The sequence below is a fragment of the Pteropus vampyrus genome, unplaced genomic scaffold (genome assembly GCF_000151845.1).
Source record: "Pteropus vampyrus isolate Shadow unplaced genomic scaffold, Pvam_2.0 Scaffold32, whole genome shotgun sequence".
Classification (NCBI taxonomy): Eukaryota; Metazoa; Chordata; class Mammalia; order Chiroptera; family Pteropodidae; genus Pteropus; species Pteropus vampyrus.
Window position 1 is genome coordinate 567896 of NW_011888813.1, and position 22171 is coordinate 590066.

The window sequence follows — 22171 nt, forward strand, 5'->3', positions numbered from 1 at the left end:
TTAAAAATGTATAGCTTTTCTATATGTAAACGTTAGCCTCTTTTAAAATGTAATGGAAGGAAACATGTACAAAATCAGTAAAAGTGCTAAACAGAACTGGAAGTAAGTCTAACCAGAGTTGGCACTAACAGCTCTAATTACTACTGTTCACTCCTGGTTCCCCAGCGGTTAGATACATAATAATAGATATTTATCAAATTTTGGAACTGGCTCACAGATCAACAGAACAGAAGAATGCATATAGACTAAGTCAAAGCACTTTTGATATGCAATGGTGATCATAGTAATCACCAACATATGTGTTCCCATGTTCCATGCACTGTTTACACCCCTCCCCTGTAGCATAACACATGATTTATACTGGAGAATATTGAGTGTGCACTGAGAATGTGTATTCTGCTGCTGTTGGGTGGAGTGTTCTGTAGATAACTGTTGGATCCAATTGGTTTATAGCATTGAATATATTCAAGTCCTCTGTTTCCTTATTGATCTTCTGTCTGGTTGTTCTACCCATTATGCAAAGTAGTTTCTTGAAATCTCCTACTATTAGGATGTTACTATTTCTCCCTTCACTTCTGTCAATGTTTGCTTCACATATTTGGGTGCTCTGCTAGGTGCATATATATTTATAGTTGTTATATCTTCCTGGAGAATTGACATTTTTATAATGCTGTCGTATCGTTCTTTGTCTCTTGCGGCAGTATTCAACCTAAAGTCTATTTTGTCTGATGTACGTATGGCCGCGCCGCTCTCTTTTTGTTACCATTTGTGTGGAATATCTTTTTTCCATCCTTTCACTTGCAGCCCATGTGTGTCTTTACAGCTAAGTTGAGTCTCTTGTAGACAGCATATAGTTACATCTTTCTACATACTTTACTTGAAATAACTCACTTAATCTTCACAATAACCCTACGCTAATGGTGCTGTTGTTGTCATATTTAGATGAGGAAACTAAGGCGCAGGAAGGTTAGGTAACTTCTAAATCAAGTGAAACTGTAATTTGAACTAGCACTTGCCTCAGAGATCATGCTCTTTGTATTCATCCTACAACATAGGATGAGTTGTTGGATGAATAAATCGAGACTTTGAATCTAGTGGGAAGGCGGTTTGGGGGGAAGGAAGTGGATTATTCAAACATAATATTAGGACAACTATCTAGCCCCTGAGGGAAAAAAATAAAGCTGGGCCTAACCATACTCCTTACACCAAAATAAATTCTAGAAAGAAAAGATTTAAAAGAAGGCAAGATTTAAATGAAAGAAAGAAAACCCTAACAATACTAGTGAAAAACACAAGCAAATATTTTTTTAGGATCCTCTAGTAGGAAATACTTTTGACTACAGAAAAATCTGAAATTTCTGTGAGCAAAAAATGCCATAAAGTAAAAAAGAGACAAATGACAATTTGTAAAACACATGCCTTAATTTAGAAAAACCTCTTAAAAATCTTTAAGATAAATTAGAAAGGACATAGAGAGTTCACAGGAAAATAAATGCAAATGACAACCAATCAGGAAACATGAAAATAATGTCTTTCTTTTCGGATAATTAAAGAATCACACGTTGAAATAAGACTTCATTTTTCATCTGTCATATTGACAAAGTTTAAACATTTGATAATGCATAGTGTGGTCGAGGATAGAGGGCTACAGGCACTCTCATGCATGGCTGGGAGGTGCAAACTGGTTTATCCACTTTGGAAGACAATTTGGCACTATCTGCCAGAATTTTAGATTCACCTAACCTTTGACTCCTTATCCCTAGGAATTTATCCTACAGCTAACCTCACACATATGCACAGAGATAGGTAATTAAAGATGATCATTGCAGCTTTGTGCAGCAAAAATGTAGAAACAACGCAACATCCATTAACAGGATAGATGCACATAAATTATAGTACATCCTTCGGTGGAACACTATGAGGATCTGTTTATGCATATCTATGCATAGATATGTGATATACGGTTACTAACAAAACAGAGCACCAGGAATATGTTAGATGCAGGCATAGGTATGTGTCAACATTTGCGAAAAAATTCTTGAAGAAAACTTAAACAGGAAACTTGGCAGTGCTTATGTTTGGGAGAGGAACAGAGGTCCGGGATAGCAGAAAGACTTTTCATTGTATATTATTTTAAATGGTTTGATTTTTTCCCCCACAAGCATGTTATTTTCAGAATTTAAAAATATTTAAGAAGAAACCGATTGTAAGGGAAAATACTATTTAAAATGCCTCTCCCTGAATTTTCTTTTCAAATTCATTTCTTAGTGGGTTCATCAGTTCTTACATTAAAATTTTACATCTGGAAGGGCCCAAGAGACCATCTTCAATCTCCATCTTGTCTGCGAGGAAAAATGAGACCTAAAGAGTTTTCAGCAAGGGTCCCCTAGCCGGCCTATCTGCAGAGACTGGGCTCCTGTGATGCTGCTTTCAGGAAAGGGGCTGATGACCCCTTTGTGCATATGATCAAAGCTTCATCTTTGGACTTTTTGGCCTTTTCCAGCACATAGTCCAGCGAGTCTTATTCCATGTGCATGCACTTGGGGAACCTGTTAAAATGCAAATTCCCAGCACCCTCCTGGAGAGTCTGACTTTGCAGGCTAAGGTAGGGCCCTTAAACCTGCCTTTTAGCAAGTCTCACCACCAAATGATTTTGAAGTCCTACTTGAAGTCACCTGATGGCCTCCTCTAATCTCCCCAGCTCAGCCCTGCTGACAGTGTCTCTTATCTAGACTGAAGGCCCCCACCTCAGCTCTCCAGGAAGGAAAGTAAGGTGCTCCAGCTCACCAGTGGGGGAAAGTGGCAGAGCAGACGTAGGTGCTTGGACTCCCAGTGCAGTGCTCTGTCCCTGGTCCCCCTCCCCTAGGCCCCCTGCTCTGCCATGATGAAGGATGGCTCCCTGGCTAAATCACCCAGGGCTGGGCACCGGGATGTGGAGGTGGGGGCAGACTGGAAGTCGTGATTACATCTGTGGTGCCCCTCATCCCATCAGAGCTCCTCTGAGGCAGGAGGCCTTGGGGGAAGATGCTGGCAGGCATATTGGACCTGGGCAGGCCCTGGCCTGCTTGGGCTGGGGGAGGAGCCTCAGGGGTGCTAGGGGAGGAGCCGCAGGGGCGCTAGGGGAGGGCTAAGATCTACACCACCTGCACTGAAAGTGCTTCACTGCCCCTGTGCCACAGAGCCTTGGACGAGTACTGTTGTGGTCAGAAGTCAAGCAGGATCGTGGCCGGGCCACTCAGAAGCACCTGACAACAGATCGAGAGGAAGGAGGGCCAGAGACGGCCTATCTGCCTGAGCCCCAAACCTCACCTGCTGCTCCAGGTAGGTACTCTTGCCATTTTGCCACCCAGCAGAGCTAAGCCCCTAGCACCAGTTCCTTTCTCAAGGCTGGGAAAAGCGGCCACCCCACTGCCGTGGCCTGCCGCTCTCCACTCGGTGCTTGGGCGAAGGCCTTCCCTACGCCCTCCCAAACCCACAACCCAATATGGGGGGTTGGGCAGGAAGGGCCCAGTCTTCTCTCCAAAAGATACTATGTCCCAGGTAACCCATGTTCCTAAGTCCTGGGAAAGAGGCCGGAAACTCTCTGACTCTGGTTAGGATGCTCCCTGCTCCGCAGAAACATCCCCAGGCTGGGCTGCTAGCTGGGTCTCCGGAGTAGCTCTTGCCCAGCTGACTCTAGTTTGGGACAGGGCCAGAACCCAGCCAGACACAGCTGTTCTGAGAGTTCCCTGCCTCTTGACACTTCTTCCTCAGGAAAGGGTTGTGACAAATGGTATCTTCATAGACTGTTAGAGCTGGAAGGGATCTTAGTGATACAGTCCAACCGCAATCTCATTTTACTTCTCAAGCATTACTTGTGTCAATAATGTTTAAAATGTTGTAGCTGAAGCACTCAGAGGAATCAGGTGTAATCTCATCAGAGCAACTGCAGGAAGCTGGTGGGTCTCAGGCAGCCCCTCCTGGTTCAGCTGCCTCCTCCCTGCCTGGCCCCTGGCAGCCTCTGCCCCAGGTTCCTCTCCTCTCCTTCCACCTACCCAGTGACTCCTAACAACTCCTCCCTCTTTGTGAAAGGGACATCAGACATCCAAAGCTAGAAGGTGTTAAAGCCAGGCTAGCATCTAAGTGAGGCTTTCTCCCCTATTTAAGTAAACAAGTTAAATGCAATCGAGAAAGGATTGGCTAGTCAAGAGAGGCTATTACTGTGATAAGATTTCGCTATTTGAGTGTCTCTAAAACCTTTTCTGTCAAAGTAGTTATCCTGAGTGAGTTGTTGGCCAAGCACCATTGCAACTGTTGTTATTATCGGTCAATTAATCTTAGATATAGTTCTTTTCTGTGCAGATCAATGTGCTTGATGTTCACATCTCCCTCATAATTTCCTGATCCCGCCTTGTGACAGCTCTCCAGGGCAAGGAGTCTTAGCTGCAGGCTATTCCACTCCCACTCTCCATCCACGCCCACTGCCCCAGCCTGAGCTGACCCTTCCTCCCATCTAGATTACTGCAAGAGGCAGCATCAAATAGTGGTAAAGAACTCAGGCTCGGGAGTCAGGTGGGTAATTGCTTATAGTCAGTCTTTTCATCTGTGAAATGGGGATAACAGCAGAACCCTAGAGGTACTGTGAAGATTAAAGTCGATCTCTGTAAAGCATTCGAAACATCTAGCACTCAGTGAGTGCCTAACACGTTAGCTCTGCTCATTACAAAAGCCTCTTTCCCCCAAAACACACTCTGCTGCCTGATTAACGTCCCTAAAGCACAGTGCAGTCATCTTACTCCCCAGCTCTAAAATCATCCCTGGCTCCCCACTGACTATTTAAAGGCCTCAAAGGCAGAAACTGTATCGTTTTCCTTGTGCATAATAAGGAATCAGTAACATTTGCTGAGAGGGTTTTCATCCTTGAGGCGGGTAAACTGACACCCTCAGGAATGGAAATGCAGCCACCTACAGCCCCACACTGGGGGTTTGATGCAAGCTCTTCTGCCTTCCCAACTGTGGTCTGGCAGTGGCAGCTCTGGATGTCGGGCCCTGGATCTGCACACAGGGGGAGGTATGGTTTCCCTTGGGTCTTCTGAGACTTCAAGTGCAGGGAGCACTATTTCAGACTCCCACCTCATGGTTCACCTCAGAGTGAGGAGAGAGTGCCTGGCCACGGGCCAGAGCCGGCAGCAACTGCAGTTATAACTCACGCTCTTTGGTGAGTTCAGGCCAGTTGGCAGACGTGATGTCATAGTCCTCATTCATCCCTGGAAGGTGACCAGAACCTCAGCTCTTATCGCTCAGGTGGGAAGCCTGCGGCCAGCAGAGATCCCCTTGATCTGGCACCTTCAAGGGAGAACACGGCACGCTCTGCACCCTGCATCTCAGCTGCTTCTCTGGCAGGAGGGAGGCCTGGGTTAGAATAGGAAGGCCCATGTTCAAAACTGGACTCCTCACCTGGCGGGGAGAACTTGGTCATGTCAGTTTGCTTCTCTGAGCGTCTGTTTTTCCATCTGTGAAATGGGAGGATAAGACCCATTCCATAGGGTTGATAAGAAGCCGACATGGAACAAATGCCCAGATCGCCTGCACAGCGCCTGTGTGGGGTGGGCACTCGGTAACTTGTGGTTATTCTGATCAGTACATCAGAGTTGTTCTTCCAGACTGCCGGGCGGAGCTGTCTCGGTGCTCCCGGCCTCTCGCTTTCCTTAGCTGAAATTTTCCTCGCCTGGCCTCCACTCCAGGATGAAGGAAAGTGGTGATGTTTTGGCAGAGGATGTGAGGAGGAACAGTCCAAATCTTCCCAGACTCCTGACAAGGGCGAGAGGCACAGCAGGGGAAAGGCAGAGTTCTGTCTGACTTCTCAGAGATTTTTCCACTTAGATGATGCCAAGTTCAGGAAGCCAAGAGTGAAGTGACAGGGAAGGAACAAACCAACCCCTGCTGGTACATGCAGGGTGGTATTTTTCTCTCGATTCATTCAAGAAATGAATGAATTTGTTGGGATTCCAGGTACTGTGCTAGGCACTGCAACACTCAGCAGCAAGGAAAGCAGACACGTACCCTGCCCTCACAGAGCCTTCATTCTAATGAGAGCGGAGGCAGATGATAGACAGCATCAGTGATAGGTGAAGTATGTTAGAAGAGGATAAATGCGATGGCAAAGCAGAAGGAAAGGGGGACTGGGAGCACCAGGGGGGTCGTGTCATTAAATAGGGTCATCAGAACAGGCCTCAGTAAAAGGTGACATTTGAGACACCAATTATCTGCTTTCTTAGAAAACCCCAAGAAGCCTGTGGGCTCAGAATCAGGGCCAGTCAGGTGCCTTTCATGCAATCCTAGGAAAGAAGCAAGATCTGGAAGCCCTTCTAGCCCCAGCCCTGAGGTCACGCCCTTCCTCCAAAACCTTCAATTGCTCCCTACAAATTAAGTGCAGATCATTCAGCCTGAGATTCAGGACCTCATGATTTAGCCCCAGTCTGTTCTCTCATCAGATCCTTCTCACCCTGCTTCTGCAGCCAAACCAGTCTACCTGCCGTTTTTGGAGTATTCCGCTCTCTGCGTCCCTTCTCCACTCATTTATCCCCTTCGCCTGGCCCCGCTCGTTTCTGTCAGTCTAGAAATCCTACCTGCCACCTCTCTGAAGCCTTCCCTGGCTCTCTGGGGTTGTGATCTCTGAGCCGTGGCTTATACCTTCCTCAGTGCATGGTCCTTATTCTGCCCAGGGTGTAGGCAGTGGTTTAACTTCTGATCTCTTCATCTAGCCGGAAGTGCCCTGGGCAGGGCCTGGGGCTCTTTCACCTCCGGCAGGTGCAGGGCTCAGCAAATATGGGCTGAACTGAGAGTGCCCAAGCTCAAAGGCCTCCAGCAACACTGGGACAAGCTGGGGGAGCCTTTGGTCCACTCAGACAAAGAAGCAGGAGCATGGGGCCAACAGGAAAGGAGAGAGGAAACTAAAATGTAGGTGAGGTTTGATGGAGGAGCCCTCGCCATATTTTTTCCAGACAGGTGACAGAGACAGAAGGATGGGTCTCTTCTTCTCTAGAAATAGCTACTATATCCTTCAGCATCCCAGGCCAGTGCTTCCTTGTGTCTAACTAGAATTCCTCTTGCTGCATCTGGAGCTCATTTCTCTCTGAATTGAGGTGGCTGTTTGAATTCTCATTCAGCATGGATTAGAGTGGCTTCCCTCACCCCGCCCCCAACTCAAGGGGCAGGAGCAAGGTCAACATGAGGCTGGTCCCTGGCCTATGGACTTGTACTCTAGTTGAGGAGGCCAGCGACAACTAGAGCCACACAGAGACTGCCTGGGGGCCAAAGTGTGGGGGCCGTCATAAGTCACGGAGGTTGTACCAGCCTGTTGCCCATCAGCCTCTCTTCAGGGCTAACCTTCACACAGCAGATCCGTAGGAGCCTCTACCACAGTGGCACTGTGACTCTTGGCCCCTTGTGTTCTGGGCCCCCTCTATCGCCCCCCCAACTTCCCTAGGCCTTGTGAAGCCATGTGACCCAGACCCACAGCCTCTGACATCTGGCTCCCACCCATCACTGATGTAGCTGCGCTCACAGACAAAACCCCCTTCCTTCACCTCTCTCCAATCCCCTCTTCAGTCAGTGTGGCTCATGCCCTGTTTAGACAGATAGAGCCACAGCCTGGTGTCCCTCCCATCTCTCCTGCCCCGAGGGGTGGTATGCTTCCATCTGGGAGACCCGAACTCTCTCAAGGGAAAACCTTAACACAATCTAAGTCCGCCCCCCTCCACTTTGATGCATGCACACATGGTCTCCTCCTAGAATGTCCTGCCATTGGCCTCCATGTGGCAACTTCTCTTCAGGTGGGAAGCCTCATATGCGCTCAAGGCTGGGAATGTGGCTGCTGGAAGCAGACTGTCTGGGCTCAAATCTCCCTTCTGCCACAATAGTTCCCATCTTGGGGTTGTTGTAAGGATTGAAAGAGCTTGGGCTTGCAGAGTCTTAGCACAGTGCCTGGCTAAGTAAGCCTTCAATTAATGTGACTACTGTTATCCATCCTTTAAGAGCTGCTTTGGCTAGCCCTCCTCCAGGCAGACTTTCCAGACTGCCTAGGGCTCGGTCAGGTGCTCCTCCTCCGTGCTCCCAGCACTCCTTCACCAGGCCTCAGGAATGCACTTATGCAGACCTGTCATAGTTCCTTTGGCGGGGTGTGGGGAGGTGGAGGGGAGGGGTCCATGTGCCCACTAGAATTTTATGCCTAGACTATAACCACCTCGAATGCAGAAAACAGAGTCTGGCCCATTATTTTGCTGAACAAATGATTTTATGAGTGATGTGGGCAGCTGGGGGAGATACACTAAGAAAATAGATTTGAGCCTGCCAGGACTGTCTTCCAGAGCCTGTCCTAAAAGACCAGGACGCCTACACCTAGCAGTGTCAGCATCACCCAGAGACTCGTTAGAGATGTAAATTCTCAGGCCCCACCCAGATCTACTGCATCCGAGACTCTGGAGTGGGCCCAGGCACCTGTGGTCTAACAAGCCCTCCAGGTGATGCTGATGCACCACATTTGGAGAACCACAGCTCTGATGTTACAAAGAAACCCAAATTTATAGGAGATGGAGCCCCTCCCGGGGCCTCTGCTCTGCTGAAGGCTTCCAAGAAGGCTTTCGGGCTGGGCACCAGGCTATGGCTCCTGCTGGACCCACCCCTTTTGCTGATAGGGCTGGTGCAATGAGGACACTCTCCCCTCAGACCTCTCCTATCCCAGGTGGCCCTAGTCTCAATGGGATTCTACTCCAACCTGGTCATGATGCTAGTGCCTCCCCACTACTGGCCAGCATCTCCTTGTGGCCAACCCCGAAGCAGGGGCCCCAAGGCAGACTTCTGGAATGTGAGGTCCCAGAGAGACCATAGAGATTGCTGGCTACATACACACATGCTCTCCTGCCCACCAAGATACACAAATATATAGACATGCACAAATGCACATACAGACACAAATCGACATGCACATATGTGAACACAAATACGCATGCACCACAAAACTCAAATTATAGCCACAAACACATTCCAAAGCACACCCAAATAGCCTCCAAAAACATACACAGATACATACACACAAAACACATCAATACACTTCAAAATACACAAACGAACACATAGACCCACTGTATTCATTTCCTAGAGCAGCTGTAAAAATTATCGTAAACTGGGCAACCTAAAACAACAGAAATCTATTCTCTCAGAGTTCTGGGAGCTAGAAGCCTGGAGTCAAGTCATTAGCAGCGCCAGGCTCCCACTGCAGGCTCTAGGGAAGTTTCCTTCCTTGCTTCTTCCTGGCTTCTGGTGGTCGCTGACAACCCCTGGGGTTCCTTGAGTTGTAGCTGCATCACTTTGCCTCCGCCTTCAATGGCTTGCTTCTCTGTTTGTCTCCCTGTAGCCTTCCAGTCATTAGGGTCCACCCTAATCTAGTATGACTTCCTTTTCACCAATTATATTCACAGAGACCCCATTTCTAAATTAGGTTATATTCTTTTTTTTATTGAGGTATAACTGACATAACATTATATTAGTTTCAGGTATACGACATAATTATTCAATATTTGTATACATTGCAAAATGATCACCACAATAAATCCAATTAACATCCGCACATAGTTACTTACATAAACAAGGTCATATTCTGTGGTTCCAGGTAGACACGAATTTTGGAAGGATATTATTCAACCCAATAGATCTATACATCCCAAATTGCACAGGTACAGAGACAGAGGGACACAAACCCCTGGAAGATGAGAGTTTTGAGATCCTGAGTGGATGAGAACCCCTCAATGTCAGAACTGCTCTTCCCCGCTAAATCCAGCACAAAGTGGATCACGCCCTATTATATTATTTATCACATGGTGCCGTTTCCATCTTGGTTTTGCTTTTTTTGTTCAGTTTGGTTATGTATGCACATAATACAAAACTCAAAATGTAGAAAAGAGAATATAGTGAAAGTCTTCCTCACCCTGCCTCAGCCTCCACCTAGTTCTCCCCTTCCCCAGAAGGCAGCCCCTGCCAAGACTTTCCTGGGTCTCCTAGAGAAAATCCAGATGCAGGCCGGTGCGCAGGAGGCGGCATTCTCCTGGTGCTGCCTGCGTCTTGCTTTCCTCACTGAACGAGCATCTGTTACTCTATATTCTGATTGGGTGCTTTCGCTGTCATTTGCTCTCCCCCACCTGACTGTGCTTTCACTGAGGTCAGACCCACTTGCTATTTATGTTTCCTCATTTCCTAGCCTAGGGCCAGCGCAGCACAGGTGATGAGTTAGGCCTGTTCTATCTACATATCAACAATTATTAACATCTGGTTGGGTCTGCGTGGGCCAGGGCTCAGCCTCCTGGTTGTAGAGCTTTGGTCTTTTCTGTTACCCCCAGCCTGTGGCTCCATCTGCTGGAGCCCATCCTGACAGCAGGAGTTTCTGGGGTGAGATGGCACCCAACGGCATCTTGTTTATTTGCTCCTGCTGCCTGGCACCTTCATTCTGGCTCTAACTGGGCCTGACTCTGGGATCCACAGGGCCTCTGCCTTGGCTGCATGTCCTCTCCCCAGCCCTCCCCTCTCCGCTCAGTCCACTTGGTATTCCTGCAGGGGGTGGGGGGATGTGGAATCCAGCAGGGAGGAGGCTGGGGAGAGAACAACACTTCCGGGGGTTGGGGAGTGGGCAGTGTTGCTGCTGACAGCCCTTTGTCCAGTCTTTGCTAGCTGAAGGCTTAGTCCAGACTTGTTACCACGGAGACAGAAATTACGGCAATAACTGAAGCCTGCAGCCTCGCCCGCTTCTGATGGGAATTGATTTGCTCCACGACACTCAGATTTGAGATGTGCCACATTTTTTTTTTTTTCTAAATCAAGACAGAAATGGCTGCCTCAGTCCAAGATTTCACCATGCATGCCCTCAATCTACTGATTGAGCAGATAGATCAGGCAGTAGAGCACCCCAGGAAGGTGGGAATGGAGGTGGGCAAGGGCTGCCTGCCCTGTGAGGTGGAAGCCAGGGAAGTGGTAGCCAGCAGCAACCTTTGCTCATGTGCAGAAAGAGGGGCTTAGGTTAGAAGATTTGTAAGAACCTCGTCAGCCACAACGTTCTGGATTTGAGATTATGGGGGTCAAACGAGACCCACCCTAACCTCGCTGCCAATCATTTCTTTCTTCCACAAATATTTGTAAAGCACTAAGCTCTGTCCAGCACAGCAGAGAAAATAAGGAGCAAGCACAACCATCTGCTCTGTCATTAGGAGCTTTCTGTCCATTGGGGGAGTTAGCCATTTGCTATGTCATCCCGTAAATAACCATAAAATGTTCTAGGCACTAACAAGGAAAAGAATACTTAATTGTATTAAGCCATTGTTATGTGCTAGGCACTGTTCTAAGTGTCTCATGTGAATTGGTTCATATAATCCTCACATTCACCCAATAAGGTAGATGCTATTAAAATCTCCATTTTCCAGGTAAGGAAACTGGGGCACAGGGAGGTTAAGAAACTTGCCCAAAGACATGAAGCTAGTAAACAGCAGAGGAAAGAGTCTAGCGCTCCCTAGGGACCCACACTATGTCTCCCCCAAGATGTTCTGAGACGTGGAATACGGGGGATCGACCTGGTCTGTCGTTTTTTCCTGAGGAAGCAAAAATTGAGCTGAGATTAACTAGTGGGATAATGAGTAAACTAGTGAGAGAGGGGAGCATTCCAGCTAGAAAGTCAGGCATATGCAAAGGCCCTGTGACAGGAGGGGAGGCAGAATGCTCCAGGCATTGAGGGAAAGAGGAAGGCAGCCACGGGATGAAAATGAGAGTTGGGTGAGGTGAAGGGAGAGCATTAAGTAGGCCACGCTGGCCATGTTAAGGAGAGCCACAGAAAGCCTTTCCAGCCGATTTCATCACAACCTACAGGACAACTCAGGCTCACCTTGTCCAGGAAGCCTCCCTGGACACTCCAGATTGGGTTCAGTGCCCCTCGTCTGTGAGTCCTGCCACTGGCAGCCTGTCTCACACACACTGAACTTTACAATTGCTTCTTAGCCAAGGCCTTTCTCACTTCTCTTCTAGAATGAGGTTGATGAGGGGGAAAAACACATCTCATTCTCCTTAGGACCTCCTACCCTGCAGGAAAGAATAAGTGAGGGCTATAAGAGATGAGGGGTGGATGAGATTGCTGACACTCAGAGAAGGCTGCCTGGAGGAAGCAGAGTCAAGCTGGGCCTGACAGTGGAACATTCTTATCTGGGGAGGATCAGGAAGCCTTTCCACAAATGGAGGGAGCAAAGAAATCGAAGTCTTTTTTTTTTTTTTTTAGGCAAGGCAACCCTTGGTTGACCTCACGCAAGGACCTTGTCATCTTACAATCTCTTATTTTTTAATTTTTTTATGTCTGCAGCACCTGGTCTTCCTAGGTGGTCTCCCATCCAAGTATTAACCAGGCCCGACCCTGCTTAGCTTCCACGGTCAGACGGGATTGGGCTTGTTCAGGGTGGCATGGCCGTGAAAGCCAAGACTTTTGAGGGGACAAGGGCCATCCATCTGCTAGAGCTGAGACTTCTTGTAGGGAGGTGGAGGTAGTAAGACTGGGGGGGGGGTTGTCCCTGGGGCCAAGGGGGGCTCTTCCTGGAGCAGGCCAGGAGCCAGGAGCTTAGATGTCAGAAGGGATAGGGAGCCATGCAAAAGCTCAGGCCTTGGCTTCAGACCTCCATCCCCAACTTGCCTCACCACTGCTGGCTGTGTGGCCCTGGGCAGGCTCCTCACCCTCTCCATGCCTGAGCACCCTCATTTGTAAAATGAGGACAGTCATCACTGCTGCCCCGACAGGCTATTGGGGGCCAGGTGATGTGATAACTGTAAACACATTTCGTAACTTGGGAGAAAGTGCACACTAGGCCTCCACCAGGCACCTCAGAGACAATGCCCAGGCCGGGCCCATTTCAAGGCCCCAGCCCCACTCCAGGAAGCTCCTGTTTCTCCTTTGTTCCCTTCCCCATAGGAGTCTAGGTTTAGACCACCCCTCAAGATGGCTATAGGGTCCTCAGTGGCCACCATCTTCTACTGATTGATTGGGAGTGGAGTGGGAAGAAGAGAGGGGCTGAGTAAGTGGCATGGCAGGCTGGCCCCTGCTTGCCCAACTGAGAGCTATGCTGCTGGAGGCCACAGAACCCTCGCCCTGATCAATGCATCTAGTTCTCAATGCTGTGGTCGACACCATACCATGTCTGCCAGGAGGAGTTATTGATCTGGGGAGGGAGGGTGCCTCTGGCTTCTGGACCAACCCCCAGGGGTGTGGTGGCTACTTTGGCCCACACGATGCAAGATCAACCCTTGATCTTCCTGTACCTGGCCCAGCCAGACTCTGTAAAGAAGGAAGGCAGAGGCTGCGTCAGATTCAGGCCTTGAATCTTCTTTCTGAGTAGGCAGAAACCAATGGGCTACTTCACCCCATGAGCAAGCTTGAGTGAGAGCTGGTCAGAATAAGGGCACTTGAAGAGGGGAGAAGGATTTGATGCAGAAGGAAAAAGAGAAACTGATCATATGCATGCCTAGAAACATCAAGCTTTCCTTTCTAAATATGACTTGTTCTAATTATAAACAATAATACATGCTCATATTAAATATTCAAATTCAGAATAAGTTTTTTTAAAAACCACTGTCAGTACATAGTCCCACCACCCAGAGAAAACTGGTCGTTTTTTTCTACAGGCATAATTTTATTTGTTATTCTTTCTTCCCTTTTTTTATTTTTAGAATTGAGATCATATAGTTTAACAGCATTATATTCTGCTGTTCTTACTTTTTGTCTTTTTAATACGAGCGGGGAGTTACCCCTTCTCCTGATGTCTCCTGAGTCACTGCCCAGCTCCCAGGGACCTGGGTGTGAGTGACGTCCCCACAGCTGTCTCTCCCTCCTGCCTCCAGCTCCATTGGGACACTATTTTGGCTGCTCGCTGACTTGGAGCCATGGGCAGAAAGGTGTGGGCCCCTGAGTCAGGCTCTTCAGGGCAAGAAAAAGAACCTTCCTGGCAAGGAGAGAGGTCCCAGAGGCGAGATGGGTGAGGGGAAAGCCCACACACTCAGCTCCCAGCCCAGGTAAAGACGACCACCTTCTCCCCTTGCTGCACGCCTGCTCCCTCTGCCACCTGCAGCCTCTCCTCCCCTTTAGTGGGAAGTCTCTTAAATGCAGTACAACCCTGGGAGCCTGTCTTCCCGTACCCCAGAAATACATCCCTCCTGGAATGAGCAAAGCAGCTTTCTCCCCAGCTGTGGCTTCAGAGGCCTCATGATGTGGTGGAGCCAGACACTTAGATTCTAGTCCTGCCTCTGTCTCTCTCCAGTTGTAACTTTAGGCCAGTTACTTAACCTCTTTGAGCCTCAGTTTCTCTGCCTGCAAAATAGGGACACTGATATCCACCTCTTAGGCTGCTACCTCTTAGCTTGCTTGTGAGGCGTAAATGATGGTCAGTGGGATGACCATAAGAAGGCACCTGTACCATGCCTGACTCATCACAAGGTCCACATCTTCTTCCTCTTTCTTCTCCTGAGACCGCCTCAGGGGCTGTGCCCACTGGAGCCTGGAGTACATTCCCAGAATTTCCTGTCAGCATTTACTTTTCTCCATTTAGCTTCTGTCTTCAGCCTGGGGGCATCATTCCTAGAGGGGGCTGGGGAGTCAGATGGCCTGGGCTCAGGTCCCACAGCTCACCAGCTGCCTGACCTGAGCTAGATACTTAACCTCTCTGTGCCTGAGATTCCTCATCCATAAGATAATAATGGAACCTACCTGTTCTTTGTACAGGAAGAAAAAACTCTAAGAACTTTAAAGAACACTAAGAGCTTTAAACCAAACAATTTAATACAGGAAATTACATGCTCACAAAATCACCAGAAGGGTTAAAATCTGTGTCTTCAGAACAGAGCAGAAATGTCCCACTAGACAAACCACTCCTCAGCCATAGCCAGGATGGGACCACTGCAGCCTCACAGGCAAGCCGGGAGTCAGGAGCCTCTGCAGCCTGACCCACTATTGCCTCTAGCTCCTCACCGCCCACCTCCTCCAGGAATTAGAGACTGGGGCATTGATCTGCTGCAAAGAACTTCCTCTCCTCAGCATTGCTTGTCAGCAGAACATAACCCAAATAGCAGGAAGATGGCTTCCTCCTCCCTTCCACTTATAAATCTATCTCCAGTGCCTCTAATTAATGGAACCCGGTCTGTATTCAGAACTCCAGCTGCAAGGGAGTGTTGGAAATGTAGTTTTTAGCTTTCTAGCTTTTGCAATATAAGCAGGCACACTAGAGGTGGGAATGGATGCTAAAGGCCATTGACTGTATCCAGCATATAATTTGATAGGTGCATTAAGAAAGCTGGCAAAGTGCCTGGCACATAGAACTCTTTCAGTACATGTCAGTTGTTGTTATTATTTTGGGGCCAGGGGCACTAGCGGGCACTATAGGGCCTTGCCCACAGAACCCTGGCAAAGAGAAGCAGCGGCAGAGCTGTGGTGCTGTCCGTGGTGCTGAGCATCCTTCTGTTGGTACCAGCTACTGGCTGCCTTATTTTAATGAGCCAGATGGCAAGGTGGAACCCCAATATATTCACCCTGTGCTAGGACTTCAAAGGTACATGAGGGGACCATTTAGGGGCCATTCTGAAGGAAAGCTGACCTCAATCCTAGGAAGAAAATGGCAAAGGCAACAACCAACATGTGTGGTACTCCTAATTTAGAAAAATGTCTCCATGTACCATCTTTAACTGTCACAAGCATCTGGTGTAGGCAGGGTGGACATAATTATATCCATTTTATAGAAGAGAAAACTGAGCAGCAAGAGGTTAAGTCTCAGTTAATAAGTAATAGAGCCAGATTCACACCAATCTCCTGCCCCCAAATCATATGCTCCTTCCACTCCATGCTGTGACTTGGGAGGGAAGACTTGGTCACCAACAAAGTGCAAAAATAAGTGTGTGCAAATGTATGCAAATTATCCACATTTTGTTATTTCCTGCCCCTGAGTGTAGCCCTGGATAAAGGACCACGTATCTTTCATTGAGGTCTGCCACATGCTGGTCATTGTGGGAGAACCACCATGACATGGGCCCTCCTGTCAAGGAACCCATCAGTTTTCTGGGGAACTGGCAGTTTATGTGCACGAAAACATGAGAGAATGACGCCAGGCAGTAGCAGCAAAGGCCAGCTGTGTAAAGAGGGTGGAGACAATGTGTGGACTGGGCTGCTCATTGGAGGAAGCCTTCAGGGAATAGGATTTGAGATGGACCCAGGGGCTATGAATGCCGATGAGACCAAGGCCTCAGTCTAGCCCAGGAGGAAGTGGCTCAAGCTCAGTCAGGGCAGGGCAAACAGCTCTAACGGACATGAGGAGAGGACAGAGGGCAGGCATGATGCCTCATGAAGAGATGGCCAAGGGAGAAATGTAAGAGCTTGGAGATTCAAGTGAAGAGGTGGTGTGGGCCTCTTAGACCTGCTACCAACTTTCCAGACTCAGAATGAGCTGGAAAGGGGGATGGCAGATCTCCTGAGAAGAGAATATAAAGACAGTTCTTATGAGGTGCCCCACTGCAATATGATTTAAGGGGCACTGTGCTACCATCCTTTATCTTCAAATATCCTCATCCTTCCTCCTTATTTTAGGGGAGTCAGAAAACATTTTAAATTCTTAAGAACTCATATTTAGATGTAAATAACCCTGGAAATCTTAAGCTGGTGTTTCTCTATCTTGGCTGCACATAATAATTGGCTGGAGGTTTTCATTCTTAGAATCTGGAAAGGGTTGTGAGAATATCTGGATCTACTTACACCTAGGTGATTCCAGGCTCTCCCACCTCAAGCTGAGGAGTTACTGATCCAAGCCAGAGAGCACTGAGTGGGGACCCAAAAACCCCAAGATCTGATCTCAAATCCACCACTCTCCCCAGCCTTAGGCAACTCTCTTAGCCTGCCGGCAACCCAGTTTCTTCATATGTTAAGTTGGGCAAACCATCTTTCTCTGTGAAGACATACAGAGATTGAGGCTTGAGGGCAGCTTAGAGCAAGGAAGGGCTCAGTGACACAGAAGATGCATGGCCAGCTGGCATGGCAGGTGAGGAAGGACATTAACCAGAACCCTCATTACGGTAACACCCCTCCCCTCCTCCCTTTCTTCCAAAGGACTGACCTCCTAGCAGTGAGAGTGAACCGGGGCCACTGACTGATGTCCTGGAAGGGAACGGGGGCTGGGCAGATCTGAGAACAGAGGTCATGGAAGGGGATATGAGGAAAAATCCAGAGCAGAAAGGGAAGTGGGAGGGCGTGCCTATGGCCAGGAACTCCGGTTTGTTTTTCTAAGGTCCGGAACCATGAGAAATAATATTTCCTGTTGATAACAAAAAGGCGATGAATTATTGAAGAGACTGAGAAGGTCAGATAGTGGGAGGTGGGGCAGGTGCTATGGCTTTGTGCATTCTGTGGGGGATAGGGTTGGGGGAGGAGGTGGGGGTTGCTTCTTTTCCTAGGATGTGGCTTATGACTACAGAGATTTGCTTCTCCCAATAAAAATACAGTCCCTATGAACCAGCCCTTGAGAGGTCAGGGGGATGGTGGAGTAGAGTAAGCTCTGGGCAGTGTTAAGAAATACAGGCTGTATGTATGGCTGGATGTGTCTCTGAGACATCTGGAATCCTAGCTCCAGCCTGGCCCTCAGCGACCTCTCACCAAAATTACAGATGAGAGGCCCAGAAAAGGGAAGGCATCTGCCCAAGGCCGCACAGGTAGCCCAGAGCCCGGCTCTCCTGGGATCCCTCAGTCCATAGCACTTTCCACTGCACTACTCTGAAAGGCTAGGAAAGAGTCTGTCCCTGGACTACGACTTGAGTGAGTTCATCCCCTTCCTCTGCCCCCTGACCAGCCCTGCTAGCCCAGCAGAGGCCCAGAGTGTCCAGGAAGTAGCAGAGCAGAGGCTTACGAACTGCTCAGGTTTAAGGGCTAGCTCTGCTCTGCATAGCACCATGACCTTGGGCAAGTTATTTACCTCTTTGGTCCTCAATTTTCCATCTATGGATGATTCCAGTACTCGTGAGGATTAAATGAGCTGATACAGTAAGTACTCAATAAATGTTAGCCATTAATAAGATTGTCCCCTCCCTAGGGCTTCCTGGACCACCCTAGCTCTAGGATTTAGGTTCCCTACACTGAAGACTTGCCCTTGAGTTGGGGAATGGGGAGCAAAGCAGGAGCTGAAACCGTGCCGTGTTTGGAAGGAGGGGTATGAGCGATGGCTCAGAGGAGTAATAAAGACAAAGTGAGTTCTTTTCAAAGCCTTTACCCATTTGCCAAGGAAAACTTTGCCCAGGCCAAGGGCTACTAAACCTCCAGCTTTTACCACTAGAGATTGGGATGGGGAAAGAAATAGAAGGGGAAGAAGGCCACTTGTTCCCCCATCAGAGAAGACGCGCAGCTGAGGAAGGGACCTGAGAATCCTGACTCATCAGCCATCATTACCACTCTCTCTCACTGCCCCCTTTTGGCCCCAGAAGCAAGGCTGACATTTGCTTTTCATGCGTAGGAAGAACAGAGGCAACAGGCTGCAGTTTGTGGGGTATCGGACAGTCCCTTCCCATACTCCACATCTCTCCTCTCGCCTGTTTCAGATCAGAGTAGGTGGAAGGAGACTGGGAGTGTTTCAGTCTGAGCCCCTCCCCACCATCTCACAAACTGATGATGATGATGACAGTACTGGCTAATATTGAGCACGTGTCAACCTCAAGCATGGTGTGAAAGGCTTTATGTGAATTATCTTATTTCATGTCCACGATGACCCTGTGAGGCAATACTGTTGTTATCATCCCCACTTTCAAGAGGTGGAAACGGAGGCTCAGAGATGTGAAGTCACTGTCCAAGGTCACACAGCTAGCAAGGGTGGATCCGGGATTTAAGCCCTGACAGTCTGCTCCAGAGAGTCCAGTTCTCCCTGATGCCCTGAACAGTCTCCCTATGCTCTGCTGTGAAATTCATGACAAAGAGGGGAGACCCCTGAGGCCCCTTCATCAGGCCGGTTTGTGCCCCTGCTCTGTATTCCTTCACTCTACTCCAAATTTCAAGTTTCATTCTTTCCAGTGTGGCGCTTTTGACTCGAGAAAGCTTTCTGCCCCTCTTCTTCATACCCAAGAGCTAGCTTTCCCTCCAGAAAGAAGGCAGGTCCAGGCATGGTTTAGGGATGAAGAAAAAAGGCTTGGCTGTTCTAGGTTTCCATGGCAACAGTCTCCCTCATTACTGTCTCTGCTTGTTCCCTAGAAAGCGGAAGAAGTTGGTGAGGTGGGGGGTCAGGCTCTCTTTTCTCTTCTCCTTCTTCACTTCTCATTTGAAAGCCTGTACCCAGCCCAACCCTGCTGTGTAGATTCCACCCCACTGCAAGCTTAGAGGCCTGGACCTTGTTGCTGGGGGTTTTCATGGGCAGAGCAGCAACCTGGGCCAGGTCTCCTAACAGCTGTCCTCTCCCCAAATCCCAAAGGCTGTGAACTCCCCAAAGAAGACCTCATGTTTCTAACTCCACAGTTTACAAAGGGCCTGGAAATAGTAGATACTCAACAAATTCTTGTTGAAGGGGTGAATAAAAAAATTAAAGAAAAAACCAGTGATCTATCCTACATGCTAGCCACAGTATTCATCTTCACTTTCCCACAATGCCATGCTCAGTCTCCCTTCTGGATCTCGGCCAAGATGGTTCCCTCTGCCCACACTTCTCCACCACACTACGCAGATTTCAGCACTTCCTCGTGGTTCACTTTGGAGGTCACTTCCTTGCAGAAGCTTCTTTGACTGCTCCAGAGTGGGCCCTCCCCATGGATCCCTTTACCTGGGCTATCAAAGTGTGCAGTGGTATGTGCGTTGCACGCTTGCCTGTCTTCCCTAGTGAGTCCAGGAGCCTCATACAGGTGGGAACCAGTCTGCCAGGCCTCCAGAGCCCAGCATGATGCCTGGTTCAGAGTAGGTACTCAACTCTTTGTGGAAAGAAAGAAGGAAAGGAGGGAAGGAAGGAGAGAGGGAGGGCGTAAAGGAAGAGTGCTTTTGGAATGAGAGAGAATGAGGGAGTGGGGGCTGAGTGGAAAAGAGCAGCATCCAGAACTCAAACCTTCTTCTTAGAGCCACATGAGTGCCTAGAGCTTTTCACACCCAGGACCCCCTGCCCTTCCCTCATCACGCATAGTATTAACTGAATAATAACAACAACCACAAGTCCTTAAGGTCGGTCGTGCAGCAGTTCACCAAGCGCTTGCACATCCTTGACCTGGTTCCAATCCCCAGACAGACTTGAAAGCCTTTCACCTCATCATAAAGGTGAGGAATCAATGGATGATGCTGGAAAAACTGAATAACCACATGCAGAAGATGAACTTAGATCTTTATCTCACGCTAAATGTAAAAATCAACTCAAAATGGATCCTAGACTTCAATGTAAGAGTTAAATTATAAGACTTTAAGGAGAAAACCTAGAAGAAAAAAATTTTAAAACCTTCAGTCAGGCAAAGATTTCTTAGATACGACACCAAAAGTATGAACCATAAAAGAAAATTTGATAAATTGGATGTTGTTGAAATTTAAAACTTTGGTGCTTCAAAAGATGCCATGAAAATAATTAAACGGCAAGCAATAGACTGGGAAGAAGCTATCTGCAAAACACGAATGTGATAGAGGATGAGCTTCTGGAGCCCAAGATGAGGAAAGGGGCCCTGAGGGAAGTTGCTGCCAGCGGAGACGGCCTGGGTCCCTAAGTCTCTTGTTCTCTCCACTGCATTTGTTGTTTTGCAGCAGCCAGGTAGCTGAGTGGAGCCTCAGGGCCTGAGTTGCACCATCGTTGGAGAACTGACTCAGGTAGGAAATCTCACCAAGGCATTCAGACTCACCAGATTTGCATCCCTCCCCAGTTCCCACCTGATTTGGGCTGAGTGGAAAAGAGCAGCATCCAGAACTCAAACCTTCTTCTTAGAGCCAGATGAGTGCCTAGAGCTTTTCACACCCAGGACCCCCTGCCCTTCCCTCATCACGCATAGTATTAACTGAATAATAACAACAACCACAAGTCCTTACTGTCGGTCGTGCAGCAGTTCACCAAGTGCTTGCACATCCTTGACCTGGTTCCAATCCCCAGACAGACTTGAAAGCCTTTCACCTCATCATAAAGGTGAGGAATCAACGGATGATGCTGGAAAAACTGGATAACCACATGCCAAAAGATGAACTTAGATCTTTATCTCACGCTAAATGTAAAAATCAACTCAAAATGGATCCTAGACTTCAATGTAAGAGTTAAATTCTAAGACTTTAAGGAGAAAACCTAGAAGAAAAAAATTTTAAAACCTTCAGTCAGGCAAAGATTTCTTAGATACGACACAAAAAGTATGAACCATAAAAGAAAATTTGATAAATTGGATGTTGTTGAAATTTAAAACTTTGGTGCTTCAAAAGATACCATGAAAATAATTAAACGGCAAGCAATAGACTGGGAAGAAGCTATCTGCAAAACACAAATGTGATAGAGGATGAGCTTCTGGGGCCCAAGATGAGGAAAGGGGCCCTGAGGGATGTTGCTGCCAGCGGAGCAGGGATGTTGCTGGGTCCCTAAGTCTCTTGTTCTCTCCACTGCATTTGTTCTTTTGCAGCAGCCAGGTAGCTGAGTGGAGCCTCAGGGCCTGAGTTGCACCATCATTGGAGAACTGACTCAGGTAGGAAATCTCACCAAGGCATTCAGACTCACCAGATTTGCATCCCTCCCCAGTTCCCACCTGATTTCTCGGTGCGAGCTCCCCCCAGTGGCCACCAGCAGAACTGTAGCTTCCTGCTGCTGCTGACCGACAGCAGGAGATGGCTGGCTGGATGCCTGCCCCATCCCCCAAGAGATCCATGAAATGACATCAGTGCTACGCTGACCCTCTGGCAGAAGCCTTACTGTTAAAACATACCGTGTTCAATGTAAACTACTATAATTTTACATTTGGTTAAAAATGTTAGCCTAAATGAGCTAACCAGTGACCTAGTTATAACAAAACAGTGAGCAGCCTGGGCAGAAAGAGAGAGGAGCAGAAAGTAGGGAAAATTAAAACAGGCAAGAAGCTCCCTGCTCCTGTTAGATGGTAATTTAGAGGGAAGGAGAGTGCGTTTTGTGCTCTTTCCTTTTTCCAAAGCTGATCTCATTATGTCTTTTTT

General features: G+C 48.2%; 1 protein-coding gene and 1 pseudogene across 5 annotated transcripts in view; one reads left to right on the plus strand and one right to left on the minus strand.

Annotated features, from left to right (window-relative positions):
- Nucleotides 1-22171, plus strand: part of TMEM63C (transmembrane protein 63C) — an 80184-nt gene that overhangs the window by 22496 nt on the left and 35517 nt on the right. For 4 of the 5 annotated variants that reach the window (XM_011357060.1, XM_011357062.1, XM_011357061.1 and 1 more), the window contains exons 5-6: nt 3180-3321; nt 21631-21690. The gene's annotated coding sequence lies outside the window, so the exon portion shown is untranslated. Of the gene's footprint in view, nt 1-3179; nt 3322-20797; nt 20840-21630; nt 21691-22171 lie in introns of those variants that run through there. The other variant, XM_011357059.2, reaches the window with a different exon arrangement.
- LOC111737940 lies at nt 12362-12480 on the minus strand (annotated as a pseudogene).